The sequence below is a fragment of the Crotalus tigris genome, unplaced genomic scaffold, assembly GCF_016545835.1.
Source record: "Crotalus tigris isolate CLP2741 ecotype Arizona unplaced genomic scaffold, ASM1654583v1 scf7180000024115.3125172, whole genome shotgun sequence".
Taxonomy (NCBI): Eukaryota; Metazoa; Chordata; class Lepidosauria; order Squamata; family Viperidae; genus Crotalus; species Crotalus tigris.
Genome location: NW_024100392.1, coordinates 223,693 through 231,245, shown reverse-complemented (window position 1 = coordinate 231,245; position 7,553 = coordinate 223,693).

Here is a 7,553-nt window from a genome sequence, read left to right as displayed (position 1 = left end):
GTTCCTCAGCATCCTATTTATACTGTATTAGAACTGGACACCATATTCCTAGTGTGCTGTCCAGTGCAGCATAGACCAGTACTACTAGCAGTACTATCACTTGCATCAATCATTCTTGGAGTTGTTGTTTTTATTTTTATTTTAGATAATTTCAAAGGCTCTTTGAATAATAATCACAAAGTTACAAATTCCTCTCTTTTCCTCTCCTCTCCTCCAACTCCTCCTCCCCCAGCCCTCTCCTCTCCCTTCCATTCCACTGCCCTCCTCTCCTCCAGCTCTGACCCCAGCTCCCCCTCTCCCCTCCCCTTTGCCCTTCCCCCAAAAGGCACAAAGAGCAGTAACAGGTAGAGATAGATACGATTAAATGCGATAAATAAAAAAAATTCCAACTTAATTAACTTAACCTAAGCAGATATCATGGTGATCATAACCCTATCAAAGACAGACAAAATGTACAAAAGGCAAAGGAAAGCATAGGCTTTTAAAGTATACAATAATACACTCTTCAATCTAAGCTGTCAGGATTCATCTGCTTGCAACCTTACAGAATTTGCTGTGTTGAAGCTGCAATGGTCACTAGACTGTAGGCTAAGCTTCAAACCTGCATGGCACTATCAGTAATGTGGGAGGTATGTTCTATTTATGTATTTATTTTAACAGTGACACTCTTGGGTGGCACATTAAAGACTAAAAGATTTATTGTAGTTCACACATGCATAGATTTTCTCTGATGTATGAAGTGTAATATATTCTCCCTTGGAAAATATAGATAAATAAGGAAGCAATAATCCAAAGAATGCTGTGCAGGAGCTATACTTCGCTGCTGTTTCTAGCAGTCAGAGAAAGAAAGAGGGGAACAGAGCGATAGAGGCAAATAAGGAAGAAAATTATTGATTATTGGAAGTATATTCATTCTGCCATCATTCTGCTCGGGCCCAAAGAATCTACCTGGGAATTCTAATCCAATTATCACCTTTTTTATTACATTTTAAATCTGCAAGGAAATGAGCTTTCTCTGTTGCTGCACCTACCTTTGAAAAAGTACTCCCCAGGAAATTCATATGGTGCCTCTCATGCTTGCCTCCATGTAGTCTCTAAAAGCCTGGGTTTTCTCCTAGAACTTGGACTGGAATGTTTTAGCCTCCTTCACCCTTTTAGTTGGGTGTCTGTGTGTGTGTGTGTGTGATGCTGGGATTCATGGTATGTTCATACATCTGTTGTGTTTTATTTAATGTTGTATGCTCCTTTTTACTATAGCATCATTGGCTTTTAAAAGCTGTCCAGAATCATTTTAGATATTATTTATATCTTAATATTATTTATTTATTTATTTATAATATTATTTAGATATCATTATATATATTATATCTTAGCAGACTCCAGGAGACAAGAGCTTACATTTATAAGGAATCCAATTAGTCTCTGACATTTCTATACATTTGACAGCTCTTAAAGCTTTTTCTTGTTGTTTTCTTTTTGAGCAGGAAATACATCCTGGGCATAAACTAAAATATTTGGATGGTTGTTCAGATGGCTATATGCAACAACCAGCAAACTTTGGACAAAACCAAGTGTTTGCTATTGCAAGTCAACTCATTAATTTTTCTAATGAATTTTCTGTTACTCGAATGAGTTCTGAAGTATAATCTATTACTGCCAACAGTTGCTCAAGTAATAACACAGCAGCAGCAGCAGCAGCAGCAGCAACAACAACAACAACAATAATAATAAAGTTGGAAGGGACCTTGGAAGTCATTTACTCCAACCTTCTGCTCAGGCAGGAAACCCTATACCATTTCAGACAAATGGCTGTCCAGTCTCTTCTTTTTTTAAAATAAATTTTATTGAGTTTTCTAAGGTTAGGAAGGGAATGAGATCAGTGTGAGAGTTGGGGTTAAGGATGGGGATCAGGGTTAGGGTTGGGACAGGGATGGGAAAGACAATGGGGTTACCCCCCCCCCCTTGACATAAACATTCTCAAGCTTTAGCAAGCAGGCTATTTTCTGGGTACATGTATTCAGTAACATTGATTAATATAATAGTAAATAGCTATAGTCAATATGAGAAACAATAATCATAAACAATGTCAGTTAGTCAGTACATATCCCTCATCTTATTAATATATATTCACAATAAGGTATCACATTCATTTCTCACTATCTTTTGGCTAGCCATTGATAAAAATTGTCCCATGTTTTAAAATAACTGAATCTGCCTTCTCTTTAATCTCTAAAGTTAGTCTATCAGTTTCTGCACATTCTAAAATTTTCTTAATTATGGTCTCTTCATATGGTAAATTTTCATTTTTCCAATATTGGGCAAATACTATTCTCGCTGCTGTCAATATATGCAGTATTAAATACTCATTCTCCTTCTCATACTTGGCTCCTAGTATTCTTAACAAAAACAATTCTGGTTTAAATTCTACCTGTATTTTAGTCATCTTTTCCAACCATATATGAATCTTAAGCCAAAAATATTTTGCTCTAGGGCATACCCATCAGATATGATAGTAGGTGCCTAGCTTTTGTTTACATTTCCAACAATTATTTTAAGTGTTTTTAAACATTTTCGCTAGTCTTACTAGTGATATGCCATCTGTAGAACATTTTATACAAATTTTCTTTATATGAAGCAGCTTTAGTCAGTTTAATATTTCTATCCCATAACTTTTGCCAATCTTCTAGGTCTATAGAATATCCAAAGTTTTTTGCCCATGTTATCATTGTTTCTTCTACTTGTTCTTCTTCCAACTTCAAATTTAGAAGAAATCTGTACAGTTTCTTAATCAAGTTTTCATCTGTTTTTAGAAGTATTTGATCAAATTCTATCTGTTCTTTATAAAATCCCATTGTGTTTGCATCTTTTCGATATCTTGTTTGAATTTGCAAATAAGGCCACCATGCTAGGTCAATACCTTGTTGATGTAAATCTTGCCTATCTTTTAATTTTTCTTCGTTGTCCATAATGTCTTTGTAAGTAATGACTTTGTCATAGTTAATTAAATTTGGGTAAGCAAAAGCTTCCATTGTTGAAAGCCACTCAGGTAGTTTAATATAAATTTTTTGTTTTATTTTTTCCCATTCTAAAAAAAGTACGTTCCTTATAGCATGGTTTTGGAAATATCTGTGTGTTTTATTTTTCCCCTACCACAGAAAGACATGCCAACCAATTTGTAGGTCATGCCCCTCTAGGTACAGTAATCTTTTGTTTATAAGTGTTATCCATTCTTTGAGCCATGGTAGAATGGCTGCTTGATAATATAGTCTCCAGTCCGGGAGTCCAAATCTTCCACTGTTTTTAGATTCTTGTAACATTTTGACTTTAATTTGTGTTTTTTTCCCTTGTCAAATAAATCTCAGTATTGTTGCATTTAGGTCATTAAAAAAATTTTTCCCCAATTTTACAGGAATCGTTTGAAATAAAAAAAGTAATTTTGGCAGAACACTCATTTTGACTGTAGCTAGTCTTCCTAGTAATGACGTTGAAGATTTTTCCACTTTTCCAAGTCTAGTTTTATTTGTTTCAATAGTTTTTCGTAATTGTCCTCTTTTAATGTTGTACATCTTGCTGTTAAATAAATTCCTAGATATCTTTTTTTGACTATTTGCAGATTTGTCTTTGTTGTAAGTTGAGTTTTCTGTTTATCTGTTAGATTTTTTGTTAATACCTTAGTCTTTTCTCTATTTATTTTCAAACTTGCCACTTCTCCAAACTTTTCTATTTTCTCTAACAGTTTAGTAGCCGTTTCTAGTGGGTCCTCCAAAATGAAGAGCAAGTTATCTGCAAAGGCTTGTAATTTGTATTTTTGCTCTTTTATCTACAAACCTTTAATTTCCATGTCCTGCTTGATATTTCTGGCCAGTACTTCCAATGTTAAGTATAAATAACAGTGGGGATAATGGACATCCCTGTCTTGTACCTTTTTTAATGTCCAAGCTTTCTGTGTAGTCTCCATTTAGGATTATTCTGGCTGTTTATTTATGGCAGATTGCTGGAATTGAATTTGTGAAATATTTCCCAAAGTCCATTTCCTTCAGCTGCTGGAACATGAATTGTCAGTTTAGATTATCAAAAGCTTTTTGTGCATCAAGAAATATTAATGCCATCTGTTTCCCTGGATGATTTTCATAATATTCCAGAACATCCAAGATAATCCTTAAATTGTTTTTATCTGTCCTTTAGGTAGAAAACCATTTTGGTCTGTATGGCTAAATTCGGTCAAAAATTTCTTAATTCTTTCTGCCATTATCGAGGCAAAGATCCACATTTAGTAACAATATTGGTCTATAATTTTTTATTTTTGTGGAATCAGTGTCTTCTTTGGTATCAAAGTAATATTGGCTTCAGTCCACAAGTTTGGTATTTTAGTCTCTGAAAAGATTTCATTACATATTTCTTCCAACATCGGACTTAGTATATCTTGAAATGCTACATAGAATTCTGCCAGAAGGCTGTCTGGGCCAAGAAGAGTCTTATCTTTTTTTTGCCTTTTTATTGCTTCTATAACATCCATCCTTGATATATTCTCATTTAATATATTTCGGATATTTTCTGGGACTTTTGGCAAATCTGTTTCTTTCAGATATGTCTGTATTTCCTCTACCTCTGCCTTATAAAGTGTCTTATAATAATCTTTAATGATTTTTTTCCATTGCATCACTGTGGAACTGTAGTTCTCCTTTTGAATCTTATAGTTTATTTATTGTCCTTTTTCCTTTTTCTTTCTTCTATCTATATGCTAACCATCTCCCCAGTTTGTTAGCATTTTCAAAAAAGTTCTCTTTGATCTGTTTAATCTGTTGTGCCATTATATCCAGTCCAGTCTCTTCTTAAAAACTTCCAGTGTTGGAGCATTCACAACTTCTGGAGACAGGCTGTTCCACTAATTAATTGTTCTGTCTGGAAAGTTCTCCTTAGTTCTAAGTTGCTTCTCTCTTTGATTAGTTTCCATCCATTGCTTCTTGCCTTGCTTTCAGGTGCTTTGGAGAATAACTCGAGTCCCTCTTTCTTGTGGTAATCCCTGAGATATTGGAACACTGCTATCATGTCACCCCTCATCCTTCTCTTCGTTAAACTAGACATACCCAATTCCAGCAACCATTCCTTATATGTTTTAGCCTCCAGTCCCCTAATCATCTTTGTTCTCTGTACTCTTTCTAGAGTTTCAACACCTTTTTTACATCATGGCAACCAAAAGGATGCAGTATTCCAAGTGTGGCCTTACCAAGGCATTGTAAAGTGGTATTAACACTTCATGTGATCTTGATTCTATCCCTCTGTTAATGCAGCCTAGCACTGTGTTGGCATTTTTGATAGCTGCAGCACACTGCTGGTTCATAGTTAGGTGATTGTCCACTAGGACTGTGAGATCCTTCTCAAAGTTACTACTATTAAGCAAGGTACCACCTATACTATACCTGTGCATTTGGTTTTTCTTGCCTAAATGTAGAACTTTATCATTGAGTTTCATTTTGTTAGATAGCGCCCAATGTTCAAGTCTGTCAAGATCCTTCTGTATCTTAAGCCTATCTTCTGGAGTGTTGGCTATTCCTGCCAGCTTGGTGTTGTCTGCAAATTTGATGAGTTCCCCATCTATCCCCTCATCCAAATCATTGATGAAGATGTTGAAGAGCACTGGATACAGAATAGAGCCACCCCTATGACTCTGGGGGAGGATAATGTATTTCCTTGTCTTTATCTTCTTAGTCCCAGGCTTAGTTCAGCCAAGGCATTTCTACTTTAGAATGATCAGAAAGCACATAAGAAAGAACATTATTATTATTATTATGGATCATCGCACAGTCAGCCAGATGTTCAGACTGGATTTGGCATTTTGTCTACCTATCGAGTCCTTACCCAGGACCTGGGATAGGCAGATGTGGATGTTTGATGGTATTACAGATATCGTCGCAGGATGGAAGCAGTTCCTAATAAGGCCGCCTTTTGCAATTGACTAATAGCGAATTTGTCAATGCCAATGGTGTTCAAGTGGTGCTCCAGTTGTTTTGGGATTGCACCCAAGGAGCCTATGACTATTGGTACTACCCTTGCTTGCTTTTGCCACAGTCTTTCTATTTCTATTTGTAGGTCTTTGTATTTTGTTATCTTCTCCAGTTCTTTCTCGTCTATTCTGCTGTCTCCAGGCACTGCCACATCCACTATCCAGACTTTTTTGTCTTTCTTATCGACAATTGTTAAGTCTGGGATGTTATGTTGCAGGTGCTTGTCTGTTTGAATTCTGAAGTCCCAGAGCAGTTTAATTTTATCATTTTCTATGACTTTCTCTATTTTATGATCCCACCAGTTTTTGCTTACAGGCAAATGATATTTTTTGCAGATCTTCCAATGCACCATTGTTGCTACTTTGTCATGCCGCTGCTTGTAGTCAGTCTGTGCAATCTTCTTGCAACAGCTTACCAGGTGGTCCACTGTTTCTTCAGCTTCTTTGCATAGGCGGCACTTACTGTCTGTTGCTGTCTTCTCAATTTTGACTTTGTATGCATTTGTCCTTAAGGCTTGGTCTTGTGCAGCCAGAATTAGTCCCTCGGTCTCTTTCTTCAATTTTCCTGCTCTTAGCCATTGCCAGATCTTGTTATTATCTGCTTTCCCAGCTATTTTTTTAATGTATTGGCCATGTAATGCTTTGTCTTCCCATGCCTCTATTCTGTTCTTCATTTGGTCTTTCTTGTAGGCCAGTTTGGTCTCTCCAGTAGTCAGTAAGCCTTCCTGATATACTAATTTCAGTGCATCTTCATCATTGTTCTTCAGATATTCTTCCAAAGCCATTTTTTCTTCTTCAACCATCTGATGTACTTGTAGCATTCCACGTCCACCTATTTGCCTTGGTAGATAAAGTCTGTCAATGTCACTGCGTGGATGAAGGGCATGATTCATTGTCATTATTTTTCTGGTCTTCCTAACCATTGCTTTTAGTTCTGCTTGAGTCCAGTCCACTATTCCAGCTGTGTACCTATTATTATTATTATTATTATTATTATTATTATTATTATTATTATTATTATTATTATTCGCACAGTCACCTAGGGTTTGGCATTTTTGTCTACCTATTGGGTGCTCAGCAAGGACTTGGGACAGGCAGATGTGGATGTTTGATGGTGTTACAGAAATCGCAGAATGGAAACTGTTCCCAGTAAGGGTGCCTTTTGCAATTGACTGATGGCAAATTTGTCAATGCCAACAGTGTTCAAGTGGTGCTCCAGTTGTTTTGGGATTGCACCAAGATGCTTATTACTATTAGTACTACCCTTGCTTGCCACAGTCATTCTATTTCTATATATTTGTAGGTCTTCATACAAACCTCTTTCAAACCAATGACTACATTATGTACAAGGCACCACCAATTCTCTAAGTAAACCCTGCAAAAGATTCATCCTGGTGCCTCTTGCTTTCTTCTGAGACAGACAAATAAGCTGCTATAATGGGAGTAAAATAACTAAAAAAATAAGAATATCTTGTACTTTCCATGGATGTTACATTAACAAAGGACAGTAGTAATGAAACTAATCACACTGATCATAATACACTAAAGC